Source organism: Muntiacus reevesi, chromosome 9 (assembly GCF_963930625.1).
Source record: "Muntiacus reevesi chromosome 9, mMunRee1.1, whole genome shotgun sequence".
Classification (NCBI taxonomy): Eukaryota; Metazoa; Chordata; class Mammalia; order Artiodactyla; family Cervidae; genus Muntiacus; species Muntiacus reevesi.
In genome coordinates, this window is record NC_089257.1 from 26,618,595 (window position 1) to 26,632,948 (window position 14,354).

Below are 14,354 nucleotides of genomic sequence, written 5' to 3' on the forward strand. Positions count from 1 at the left end.
ACCACCTTAGTTTGGAAGTTCCACCACAACTTGAATGTAAAACAGCCTTCAGGATGTGAACAAGTTGAGTATGGAAGGCATCACAACACATACATTAATGTATCAGATGTTATCCAGACACAAGCTAGGTGGGGGGTCGGTGGGGGGGGGGGGGAGCTGAAGCTAGGACACTGCTAATACTCTATGAAAGAGAAAATTCTAGAGCAGAATGAGAGCCTAGCAATGGCACTAGGACAATAAGCAGGATGGGAAGGCAATGTAAAGATATTTATCAAAAGTTCTTTTAAGAAAAATCATGTGTCCCTTACAGCCCAGTAATTTCATTTCTCAGGGGTTATCTTAAGATAACTAGGCAAGTACACAATGATTATCTACAAAGATGTTCCATGCAGAACTGTTTACACTGAAAAGGAATTGGAAATCATCTGCATGTTCAACAATAAGAAATAGATATGTAAATAACTATGTTCTTGCAAAGAAATATTACATAACCACTAAAAGCTGATGTTGTTCAGTTGCTAAGTCATGTCTGACTCTTTGTGACACCATGGATGCAAAGAATGATGATCTAAACCATGTTTTTTGGAGTAGAAAGATATCAAGACACCTGGTTAAATGAAAAAACAGATTTCCTAGCAAAATTGATAGCATAATCTCATTTTTAATATATTATATACATTCTGGTGGGAGATTCTCTCTGTTTTACTTATCTTTATTTTCTACAAAGAACAAGTATTACTGACTTAATAAAAGAAAGTAATGGGAAAAAATGGTTGTATTCAGAAGATAAGCTGTGTGTTTAAAGGAAACAGGGAAAATTACTTGCGGGCAAAACAAAGAGTTGCCAATTCTGAAAAACTGTTGACAAGTGCAGTGTGCTCCCTCCGGAGGACAGCTCTTCTCTGGTCCTGCCCTTCCCAAAAGGCACCAATCTGGTTCTTCATGGCAAACCACAGAGCCCACTGGAGCCAGTTTCAGCAAAGAGGGTTTGTTAAATGACATTGGGACTTCCACTTCTAGGAAGGTAGAGTTGATGTACTTCTTCTTATTTCTCCCACTAAGTACAAATAAAAATCATAGACATTATATATATAATAATCATAAGAAAAATTTGAAAGTTGGGGAAAAGAAGGCAGACAGGCTGGTAACTAAGGAATGGCATGGTGGTAAGTTTTCTGAGTTTTCCTTTTGTCTCATATATGTGAGAATGGGAGCTGAAGAAACCTGTAACCAAGAAATGTAAATAAGCAGGGACATAAATAAGCCGTAATAAAGACCTATTCTCTGTAGCCAAGAGCCAGGAAAGGATGGCAAGATAAAAAACTTTTAGACAATAACTGCTCTATTCCAGCCAAACATAACCAAAAAAAAGCAAAATGGTGTCTACTACTCACACCCAAGCCAGCAAAGGCAAAAATGAGGAAACTACATTTACACCTTCACCAGGCTGTAATGAGGGTCCCAACACTTCTACCCACACGGTGTCAGAGAGGCCCGAGTAAGGATTTGGGGTCTTCATCCTACCAAATGGTAACAAGCACCTGACTCACCAGGTAGGTATCAGTGGAAAGCATGAACCTCCACCTCCACCTACAATTACCAATCCACCCTGTCCCCTCCCCACCGGGGTGGTATCAGAGGAGGCCGAGGGAAGAGTCGGGACTTTGTCATTACCCAGAGATAATCAGGTCACCTCCCTTCACTGTGACATCAATGGAGGATGGGTGGCAAGAAGTAACAAGGCATTCCTACCCCTCCCAGCAAGGGTGGTATCAGCGAAGGCCCAGTAGGGAACCAGAACTCCCACCTCCGCCCTAATAATGAGAAATCCCTACCCCACTCAGGTGTCAACAGAGGCCAAGCGAGGGCTTGGATTTCTACTCCCCGCTGGCAGGAGCAGGGCAGCGCCTCCCCCTTCCTCTAACAGAGAAGAGTCCAAAAATGTCAGTACAATAGAAGATGCGAATAGGATGCAGAGTATCATAACATTTTAACAAAAATGTACAGTTTCAAAAGACTATACCTCTTCATCCTAAGAACCAAGAAAATATCAACTTGAATGTACAATCAATAAAGGCCCGCACTGAAATGAGAGAGACATTAGAATTAGCTGACGAGTGTCTTCGAGCAGATGTCATACACACAATTCAACGTAAAATTGTGGACATGCCTGAAACAATTGGGAAAAAGGAAGCTTCATCAAAGAATTGGAAAGTTTCAGCAAATAAATAGAAGATATTAGAAAGAACCAAGTGGAATTTCAGAACTGAAAAATATAGTAACTGAAGTTAAAAGCTCAGTGGATAAGCTCAACAGTGGAATGGAGGGAACAACAAAAAGAACCAGTAAACTTGAAGACAGAATGATAGAACTAACCCAGCATGAAAAACAGAAAGAAATAGATGAGAATGAGAAAATAAATAGAGCCCCAGGGGCCTGTGGAACAAAAATCTAATATCCCTGTCTTCGGAGTCCCAGAAGCAGAGGAGAAAGGGGCAGGATTGGAAAAGCATTCAAAGAGATAATGGCTGAAAATCTCCCAGATTTTCAAAAGACATTAACCTCAGATTCAAGAAGCTGAGCAGCAAGCCCCAACCAGAATAAACCCCAAAAATGATATTCCAGGCATATCATAGCTCAACTTCTGAAAACTAAAGGCAAATTTAAAAATATTTAAAGCAGCTAAAGAGAAACAACACCCTGCCAATAAAAGGAAAAACCATTTATATCACAGTGGATTTCTCATCAGAAACTGTAGACAGCAGAAGGGAGTGGCACCATATTATTAAAGTGTGGAAAGGAAAGATCTGTCCAGTCAGAATCCAGCAGAAATATCCTTCAGGATTGAATGAGAAATCAAGACATTCTCAGATGAAGGACACTGAGAGAATCTGTCACTGGCAGACCTATCCAAAACTAATGGCTGAAAGCAGAAAGAAAATGACAGAAGAAGGAATCTTGAGACATTAGGAAGGAAGAAAGAACATTGGAAGAGGCAAATTGGGGGCTAAATACAACAGTCCTTCTGCCCTTCAGTTTTTTAAAATTATGCTTGCTGGTGGAAGAAAAATTGTAACATTATCTGATGTGGTCCTAAATGTATCTGGAGGAAATGTACAAGGCAACTGTTTTATAAGTCAGTCAGTCAGTCAGTTCAGTCGCTCAGTCCTGTCCGACTCTTTGCGACCCCATGAATCGCAGCACGCCAGGCCTCCCTGTCCATCACCAACTCCCGGAGTTTACTCAGACTCAGGCCCATCGAGTCGGTGATGCCATCCAGCCATCTCATCCTCTGTCGTCCCCTTCTCCTCCTGCCCGCAATCCCTCCCAGCATCACGGTCTTTTCCAATGAGTCAACTCTTTGCATGAGGTGGCCAAAGTATTGGAGTTTCAGCTTCAGCATCAGTCCTTCCAGTGAACACCCAGAACTTATCTCCTTTAGGATGGACTGGTTGGATCTCCTTGCAGTCCAAGGGACTCTCAAGAGTCTTTGCCAACACCATAGTTCAAAAGCATCAATTTTTCGGCACTCAGCTTTCTTCACAGTCCAACTCTCACATCCATACATGATCACTGGAAAAACCATAGCTTTGACTAGACGGACCTTTGTTAGCAAAGTAATGTCTCTGCTTTTTAATATGCTATCTAGGTTGGTCATAACTTTCCTTCCAATGACTAAGCATCTTTTAATTTCATTTGAAATGATGAATGTCAATACCCATAGACTGTGATGTTATGTATATATAATATAATATCTAGAACAGCTACTAAATAAGCTATCAAAGAGACATAGTCGAAAACATGACAGGTAAGTCAAAATGCAATTCTAAAAAAAAATATTCAGGTAACCCCCAGGAAGGCAAATAAAACAGAGAAATAAACAAAAAACAGAACTAACAGAAAAGAAGAAACAAATTGGTATACTTAAAGATTATGATACCCAAAACTACACTAAGTATAAATGATCTAAAATATAGAGGTTAAACAAGAAAAATCATCAGAGTGAATTTTAAAACATGGCTCAACTATATGCTATGTTACTTCAAATACAATCATATAGGTAGGTTGAAAGTCAAAAAAGATGGGAAAGGATATGTCAGGCAAACTTTAATCAAAAGAAAGCAGGTGGCTATATTAAAATCTGATGAAGTAAACTTCAGCAAAGAAAATCACCAGAGGCAGTGAGGAATATTACACAATGATTTTAAAAGTGTCAATTCAAAAGAAAGACACAGCAATCCTGAAAGGGTATGTACCAATCAACAGTGCAAAATATATGAAGCAAATTACTGATAAAACTTGAAAGGAGAACTAGACAAATCCACAATTGTAGTTGGAAACGTCAGCACCACCCCTCTCAACAATGAATAGAACTAGTGGACAGAATATCAACAATATAGACAAACCCAACAACACTATTAACCGAGGAAATCTAACCCACATTCAGAGAACACTACACCCCGCAACAGCAGAATGCATATTCAAGCACTCATTTAATGCATTAATGCATTTAATGCATTAATGCACTCTTAATAAACAAATATTAAGAGAGACCATGTCCTGGGTCATTAGCAAATTTAAAGGACATTGAGGAGGTCACAAATCTCCTGGAGGGAGGCTCAGAGAATCAGACTTAGAAGCTCTGCCACCAAGAAGAACAAGAACACCACTCTGGGCCCTTGGTAGCCCGCCTCTACAGAGATACCTCCACCACCACCACTTCACTGGGCCACATAGCCGGCCACAGGCGACTCGGCCAGGACCCCAACCATTGCTGTCCCTGAAAATAGATCCTTGGCACTTCCATCTTCCTCATATGATCCCCTTCAAGACCAGCGTCTACTGTGGGGGTGTCTTACGGAAGGCGCCTAAGTCATGACAACCCGTTCAGTTGCAAAGGGGAGGCATGGGAAGGTTAAGAAAACAGGCATCTAGCTCCTGCATTGCAGAATTAAGACTCAGAAGGATGAGCCAGCCTAAGAAAGGAAGCCCAAAAAAGCTAGATGCCAAACAAGGGATATGCCCCCTACAGAATGGATGGCACCCAGAGGCCTCTCCTAGCAGCCGTACCCCATCCTCTGCTCCTGGCCCAGAGTCTCAGCTCTCCTGGAGGACTTAGCTGCTTTTCCAGCCTCCCTCATACACACCCCTAGATCCGGGCTCCATTTCTCACACATGAGAACTCTTGGGTGGAATAAGTCACCAGTTAAAATGAACTCATTGCAAACTTCACATTATCTCATTCTCCAGTCTTGCTTGAGTGAATGCTTATCTTCAGGTCGGGGTTGTTTTTCACTAGAAATGAATCAAATTCAGGCACAGGACCAGCTATCTGACAGGAGAAGCAGGTAAGGGCAGAACACACGCATATACACACACATTCACTCATGACAGAGCTGTTCCTGTCAAGCTTCAAGAGACAAGTGACTCACTGACCCTCTGCTTACACTCTGCCCCAGACACGCTGCACCAGACTCCGCGGTCTCAGGTTTTAGAGATCACAGGCGCACGGTGTGGGCGCGGAGAAAACTGCAATCAGCCTCACTCCCCTTGTCACCCAAATCATCCAAGTTCTCACCCATCCTGAAGTTTTCAGGCTCAGGACGAACAAAAGGAAAGGTGGGTAAGAAGAGAAGTGGGAGGTTACGTGGATAGTGTCTAAGAATTTCAGTGTCAGGGTGACCTGGGCTCAAATCCTAGCTTGGCCACTTCTGACTGTGTGCCTTTGAGCAGATTAATCTCTGCACACTCAGATTGTTCAACCGTAAAAACAGGATAATCACGCCTTCCTCTCGAAATTGTTAAGAGGATTAAAATGAGATGCTTTTTGTAAAGTGTTTGGCACACAGTATGTGCTCAATAAATCACTGCTGCTCATATTATTATTTAGGCAGAGTTTTTGTTGTAGTCAGTTTTTAAGCAGAGACTACTGAACACAGAAAAAAATGCTACTATGTTTGCACCTTTGTAAAAGTGGATGCACCTAGAGGTTATCATAGTAAGTGAAGTCAGCCAAACAGAGGAAGACAAATATATGACATTGCTTATATACAGACTCTAAAAAAAGTGATACAGATGAACTTATTTGCAGAACAAAAATAGACTCACAGACATAGAAAATACACTAAAGGCTGCCAAAGAGGATAGCAGGAGGTGGGGTGGGGATAAACTAGGAGTTTATACTTAACATGTATGCCCTATGTAGTATAAGATAGGCAAACAAGGTCTTACTGTGAAGCATAGGGAACTAGTCTCATTATTTTATAATAAGCTATAAGGGTAAAGAATCTAAAAAAACATAGATATGTGTGTATGCATAACTGAATTACTTTGCTATACAACTGAAACTAACGCAAAATTGAAAATCAACTATACTTCACTAAAAAATTTTTTTAAATAAAAAAAATGTTTTTACGTGAAAGGATTGAATTAAAGAAAAATCCAGAGTATCCCTTCCCTGAAATAGAAACCCCAGGTGGGTAGTTGTACTGTGACACAGAATGGAGCCCTGTCCCAGAACACTGGCCCCCAGGGCCAGAGTGGGCTGGTGGTCTTGGTTGGCTGGAGATATCCAAGGGTTCACCAGCCACCCAAGGCAGGATTTGGACCTGGATCCAAGGTCTGGGGCCACAGGGGTGACCTGCAGAGAAGGGTGTGGCCTGAACAAGGCAAGGAAGCACAGGAGACCCACTTCCTGTAAACGGAGCTCCCCCTCACTGAAGGAAGGTGGGACAGGGCTTGGGAGACCTGAGCGCCCCACTGAGTAAGCGAGTCAGGGCCAAGTTAAATAAACACCAAGTCCATGGGAGCCTACACGCAGAGAAAAGTAAGAGCCGTTTCAAATTCGCTCTGAAACTCCACCCACCAGGAATGACTGTTTCCTCAAAACGAAGGAAAGAGAAAGCATTTCCCAGAGAACATCCCCCCATTGGAACACTTCTCAAGGCAGCTGCCAATCAGAAGTCAGGTCATCCACAGCATCTGCTTCCAGAAAGTTCTGCCAAGTGGTATCTGGGCCCAAGTGCACGGTTCAAATCCCAGCTCCACTGTGACTAGCTATGTGACCCTAGGCAAGTTGCTGAACTGATCTGAGCCAGTTTCCCATCTGCGAAAACAGGGAGAGTAATAAGTCAACCATATAGGAGTGTCGTGAGGATCAAATGAGATAAGGTCTGGTGAGTTCTTGCAACAGTGTCCGGAACTTATTAAACCCTTAGAACATAATGTTAGTTGTAATTATTGTTAATATTGTGTCAGTGTCACTCTCCTCCCATCATGGTGCCTAGGAAACCGCCCTTTCTGATTATTGCAGGACCTAGGAAATAAGGACAAAATCCACAAGGAAGTGAAAGAATAGGCTGAAAACACATGGATGACCTCATTTCTCAGAGTCACCAGGACACATTCGGGAAGGTTCAAGCAAAAGCAAAATAGTAGTTGCCTCTGAAGCTAGACTTCCCTGATGGCTCAGATGGTAAAGAATCTGCCTGAAACACAGAAGACCCAGGTTCAATCCCTGGGTTGGGAAGATCCCCTGGAGAAGAAAATGGCGACCCACTCCAACATTCATGCCTGGAGAATTCCATAGACGGAAGAACCTGGCGGGCTACAATCTATGCGGTCACAAAGAGTTGGACATGACTGAGCAACTAACACTTCCACACTCAAGCCCAACAGACCTTGGTTCAAAGTCCAGCTTCAACACTTAACTCTGTGACATTGGGAATGTTGCTTAACTTCTCTGAGCTTCTGAATCCTCGCTTCCAAAATAGGTATGAAAATCCATAAGACCTCCCTTGCAAATTATTCCTGGGAACTAAATAATGCACAAATGTACCCAAAGAGCATTTGCACAATGCCTAGCACATAGCTGGTGCCAGGAAAAAATGGTTCCTTTTCCCTTGCTCCCTGTAGAAAACTGCAGCTTTTGGCTTAAATGGCATGGCTGTGAATACAACCTCCTAAGTAATTTTTCTAAAGCCTTCCCTATTCTCCAGGTCATCTCTTCTCTCCTCCCATCTGAATTACTAAGCAACATCTGGTAAAACAGTTAACCCACTATTGATGGCTTACCATCTAGCTTCTTTGATAGCTGTGTGACATGGGACATGTTTTTTCATTTCTCTGGGCTTCAGTATCCTCATTATAAACTAGAGATAAAAATCTATAACAGCTAGTTTGCTGATTTAATTCTATTTGGGTTCAATTACATATTATGTACAAAAGGGCCTTAACTTTTGCACAGAGAGGTGAAGTCCAGCGCTTGGCTCATTCGTGCAGGTGCCCACATTTTACATCCCTTATGTCATTTCATCCTCAAAATAATCCTATAACCCTTGTATTTCAGCCTGAAAGTGAAGCTCAGAGAGGTTATGCCACTAACCCAAAGTCACACAGCTAGCTACCTTTAAATGGTGGTCTTCAGACTCAGGCTTTTAGTCAGTCACATAGAGGAAAGGGCTTGGCTGCCCCCTGTGGAGAGCAACTCCAGGAGACGCCAACGCAGGCTGGGAAGCTTGGTCACAGCTCTCTCCCCGCCATGGAGAGGGCGGTCCCTTGGTCTCAGGGAGCCCCACGCAAGGAGGGGTCCCTGTTTCTCCAGCCGTCAGTGAACATGGTTCATGTTCAGAAGCCAGGTGCCTGCCAGTTTCACGAGGAGATTGCTGGCAGGGCCCGTGGTCTCTGTTACTAGAGACTGAAAGAAGCCCATTGTGTGTCCTCTGAATGAAGAATACCCCATTTAGAGAAAGAATTCAACTGGTTTTTCACAGAGAAAGAAGACAGACAGGCCTGGTGAACAGAGAGAACAATGTCCATCATTCACCAGATTTTTACTTAACATCAAAGCCAGGTGACCAACCAGGTGAAAGGCCACCCAGGGCCACACAGCGTGGAGCCCACTGGGGCCACCTTGGTGTACAAGGAGAAAGATCAGTGGTTGAGAAGAAGGAACACGGAGGCCCATGCCCGGCTCCCTCACTGTGCACCTTGGCCAACTTAACTCCTGGAACCTCCTAGATGATTCGTGGGGAGAGTGCTGGCCCCGAGCTCTGCCATACTGGTCAGTGGTAAGACTTGAGTGCCCTGGATGGTCTTCATGCAGCTGGTTCTCAAATGTGACTGCACGTTGAAATCACCTGGAGAGGTTTTAAAACTACTGATACTTGGTCCTGATGCCAAGAGATTCTGATTTTATTGGTACGAGGCATTGCCCAGGTGCTGGGAATTTTTCAAAGCTCCCCAGGGTGGTTTTAAAGTACAGCCAAAATTGAGAACCAGTGAACCCCAGGGGCAGAAACTGTTTTGTCCACAGTTGTATCTGGAGCTGAGCACAGGGCCTGCTGTACACTCGGTGCCCAATAAATATTTGTGGGATGAATGAGTCCATGAACTGCTCCAAGACATTTGAGAGAAGTCGTCCAGTCCCAGCTTCAATGATGGTAGCTCTGTGTTTATCACTCTATCATCTATTGGGATTTGGCACTAGTTTTCTTTAACAAAAAAAGAAAAAGTTTCTTTGCTTAAAAAAAATAAAAGCCCACTGGACCATAAAATCGCTGAGATTCTTTCCAACTCCAAAGCACACCGATTCCAAGACCATAAATCCTTTCTTGCCCTTTGAGAGCAGTCATGTTCTTCAGGTAAATTATCAGGGCAAGCAAGTCCTGGGCAGGGTCCCTCTGAAGACTGGTCTGCTGAAGCCAAAGACTTTTGTCTCCCATGCTGACCCCTTCCTCAGTGGGCCCCCTGGGGGTCCATGTGCCCCCGCATTCCATTCTTATTTTTCTCTCACTTTAAGTTCCTTCTCTGAGTGAACTCAGCCACTCCCAAAGCTTTAACTCTCATTTATAAATTGGTGACTCCAAATCAGTATCTCGAGCCCTGCCCTGTCATTCTGAGCTCCAGACTTGGCCATCCAAGTGGCTACTGAGTATCGCCACCTTGATTCCCTTAGGCACTTCAATTTCAAGCTGTCCCAGAAGTGAACTCATTACCTTCCCCACCCAAACCTGCTCCTCCTCCTGCCTCCCCTATCTTGATGAACAGCATCACCTCCACCCGGTTACCCAAACCAGGAAACTGGAATCATCTTCGACCTCTCCCTCTCTCTTGCCAGGATCACGCCCCACCCCGGGAATTTTATCTCTAAAGCAGCCATTGACTTTACCTTCCTATTATAAAGGTAAATTAGAAATCCTTCTAATTCCTTTATCTTCCGCAGCACTTTCCAGAGTATCTTTCTAAAATCCAGATCCAAAGATGTCACTAGGAATAAAGGTCTGGTTTGTGAGGCAGACAAACTAGGAAGTCTACATCACAGAGACGGCCACATTCCAGTTTTTCCCCATCATCTCCCTCTCACCCACATATCCTGACCACGTTGGCTGACCTGAGACACTAATTAATAATAACACATTTGCTGGGACTTCCCTGGAGGTCCAGTGGTTAAGACTTCCAAAGCCAGCGGTGCAAGTTCAATCCCTGGTCAGATGGCTAAGATCCCACCTGCTGCATAGCATAGTCAAAAAGACCACTTATGGTGCCTCTCCTTTATATTAGGTCCAGACCAGGGGCCTGAATGTATATCTCTCCCTGCTTGCCTTGCTCTCCCCACTGAAATGCCCTGGCCCTCTCAAACACTAACTTATTCTACAAGGCTTAGCTAGAACTGGCTTTCAAAGCTTTGCTTCTTCCCTCGTAAGGCATGCCTGATCAAGGGGCTTCCTCTGTAGAAGACAGCAAATACTTGGATAGATTTACTATATGCTAAGCAGTTTTCTAAGTACTTTATATATTCTAAACTAATTTAATTCTCACAGCAACCAGTGACACACGACTGTGTGTCCCCATTTGGCCAGTGAGTAAACTGAGGTACAGAGAGACGAAGTCCAGGAGCCGGGGCTTGAATACCCTTGGATGAGGCTCTTGGTCACTGCCTCCTAAGAATCTACACCCGGATACCCATTTTACTTGCCGTAAGAAAACCCTCACATTTTTCAGAGGGCTCTTTTCTTCAAAAAAAATTCCACCCTGACAGCTAACCTGCTGCATAGAAAATAGGGGCTAAGGGTGGTCAGTGAAGATAATGTAGCTCTGACTTGCCCTTGCTAGCATCAATATTTGGGAGAACACTGAAGAACCTCCAGAGCTCCAAAGAGAAGCGTCTGAAAAGCAGTATCCTAAGACATCTTTTATTCACCATTCTGCGGTTTATTAGCAAGATGCCCTCCATATCCAAAAGTAGTTATGAGATTGCGGGACTGTCTCCAGATCAGCAACGAAGTTTCTGTGATAAAACATTTAAGGGGCAGCTTAATGAACGGTCCCAGACCATTTCCAGATGGCCTGGTGGCTCAGATGGTAAAGTATCTGCCTGCAATGCGGGAGACCCAGGTTCGATCCCTGGGTCGGGAAGATCCCCTGGAGAAGGAAATGGCAACCCACTCCAGTACTCTTGCCTGGAAAATTCCATGGACAGAAGAGCCTGGTACACTACAGTCCATGGGGTTGCAAAGAGTTGGACACAACTGAGTGACTTCACTTCACTTCAAAGCTTATACCATTAAAAACCCAATCAATAGATTCCAAATTTGTATTTTGAGGTAGAATATGCAAAGTATAATATTTTCAGTAGCTTAGGCATTCCTTTTGAATGTTGGACAGTGTCAATATCCTGTGTGACATATCCTGTGTCTAACTACTTGACCACGTTCCAAACAAGTGCACTTATGAGCACCCAGCTCTGTGTTTTATACTTTTTCTGCTCCTATCACCATAAGAGGGTCAGGTGTCATTTCTCCTTTCACATGTTTATCTCCAACAGCTTCTTCCTCACCCCTCCTAATGTGTTCTAACAGCTATGGATTTTCTAAAACTCAAACTTGTTATAATCATGCCCAAAGTAGGAACATATATCTGGAAAGAAAATAAGAACAGAGAAGTTTTCCTTGTAGTAAAATGATCTTTTAGTACAGTGACTTTACTACTTTTCTAGGGAGTTTTTGTGAGATCTTTTCTCATTCTCTTCATTCATTTAACACGTACTAAGCCTCTGTTAGGTACCAAAAAACTGTGCTGGATGCTGAGGACAAAAAAATGGATGAAGCATAGTCCCTGGCATCAAGGACTTGCCCGTTTAGAAAGAGAAACAAGTAAATAGAAATAATGAGATTGGCATGGTATAAGCCCTGTGACAATGATGTCTACAAAGCTCATAAAAGCACTTCACTCTGCCTTGGGGAGTGGCAGCAGTCAGGGAAGTCTTCCCGGAGGAGGTGGCATGTGAACCAATTCCTGAAACATTTATTATTAAGAGGTCAACCAGCAGCAAAGACAAAGAAAATAGACTGAGGAGAGGGCATGGTAAACAAATGCAGAGACAAGGAAGGATGAGAAAACCCAGCGAGTCTTGGAGCTCCAAAGCGTTCAGTCAGGCTGAAGCATGCATATGTCTGTAGGAAGCAATGAGAATAGCAACTGAATAGGGGAAAAAAGCTTGGCGAGTAAATTGCTCATATATTTTAAATGCTTGAAAGAAAGATAATGCGAACTTCTCAAGACAGATTAATAATTGACTTTATCACACCCATATGCATTCAATGAGCCAAGTCAATTTGCCGCAGGGGAAAAAAAGAAATACTAACGCTGGGCAACTCCCACTGGCCAGACACTGCTGTAGTATTTCACACTTATAATCTCATCAAATTATCCCAACAACCCTATGAGGTGGGAGCAAATATTACACATACACATGAAGAAACAAGTCAAGGAGAGGTTAAGTAACTTTCCAAGGACCCAGCATAAGAAAGCAGTAGTCTACTGCACCCATGAAAGCTTTAGCATTTTGGTTTCCTTGGAGTTGAAGCAGGTGAGCTGAGGGGGAAGCAAGGCTGAGAATCTGAAGAAGGGAAGCAGATGAGAGGAGAGAGAGAAAGATTGAGGGAGTGAGAGTAGGGGAGGAGGGCAGGGGTAGACCTGGAGGAGGAAAGGCCTTATGGCTGTGGTTCTATGTGGGAGGCCCTCTGAGCTAAGGTCCAGGGCTGGTGGCCCAAGCCCAGCAGAGTAGATGGATCCAGGATTCCTGTGGGTGGGACCCAGCTACACAGGTAAGGGTAGAGGTGACCAGCAGCCCCAGCAGTGGACTGAAACAAACCTTCCACCCATGCCTGGAGATGTCAGAGCAGATGGGACTCAAGGATTCTGGGCTGGGATGACAGCAGCCAAGGCAGACCCCTCATTTGATAGTTAATGAAACTGGGGGGGCTAAGTGATATGTCCACAGATACCCAGTGCTCGTGTACATGCTTCCCATCTGGTAAGGAAAGAGACGGGACTAAAATCCAAGTCTCCTGATCTCCTGGAATCCAAACAGCCATTCACCATCCCTTCCTTCCCACTGGGTCATTTGCTCGCCAACATCTGAAAACTAAAAATCAAGTGGGCTCACCTGAAAAAAGGATAGAGCGTCAATGCGAAGACCAAAGTGGCTTAGAAGACATTGTTAGTTGGCGTAATAAACCTTGGCCAGCTTCCTGAGAAACAGGCATCTGTCTCAGTTACGCCCATGCCATGCAAGGTGAATCCCAGTGTTCTTTCTCCTTCTTTTCTTGAACAATATAAACGTTCCCTGAGCAAAGAGAAGGGAGACTTCGGGAAAGAAAAAAAAGTAAGTGGTGAAAGTCTGGAAGTCAGAGAAGAACATTTTGTAAAGAAATTTCACAATATTTGGTCAATGAATGAATAGCTACCAGGGAATCCTGAAAATGTTCTTTATACTGCACTCTACACAATAGCCACTCTGAAGCTTTTCTAACGTATATTCTAGTATTGCCTCGCTAGCTGTTAAAATTTGTTTGACAAAGAGACACTGTCCCCGACTGTTCCTGCTTCCCTGACTCATATTCCTGGCAGCCCCTGGACTGCCCCATGAACCAGCAACTTAAGGGTGCTGTCCTAGCAAGGGGGCCACCAGACTCTCCAGGGTAAGTTCTGATTGGTCAGAACTTATGCGAGTACTCTTTTTTAAATAATTAAATATCCCCCTCACTTAGAAAAAAAATAAAAACAGACTCTGCACTTCAGTTTGACTAAGTTACGCAAAATGAATGCTATACTATGCAGTCTTTCCACCAACTGGGTGCATTTAACTCTTGAGAATCCACTAAGGGTCAAACCCTGTCATAGGCACCAGAAAACAATAGAAACTAAAACCCTACCATGGGTTTGTTTAGGTTTCATGGAGCTTTTAGCCTAGTAGGGAAAGTTCTATGCTCAACTTCACACCATCATCAAATAAGATGACCTTCATGCTCCCTGATCCTGTGATTCACAACAGAAGATGGTGCAGCACCCCT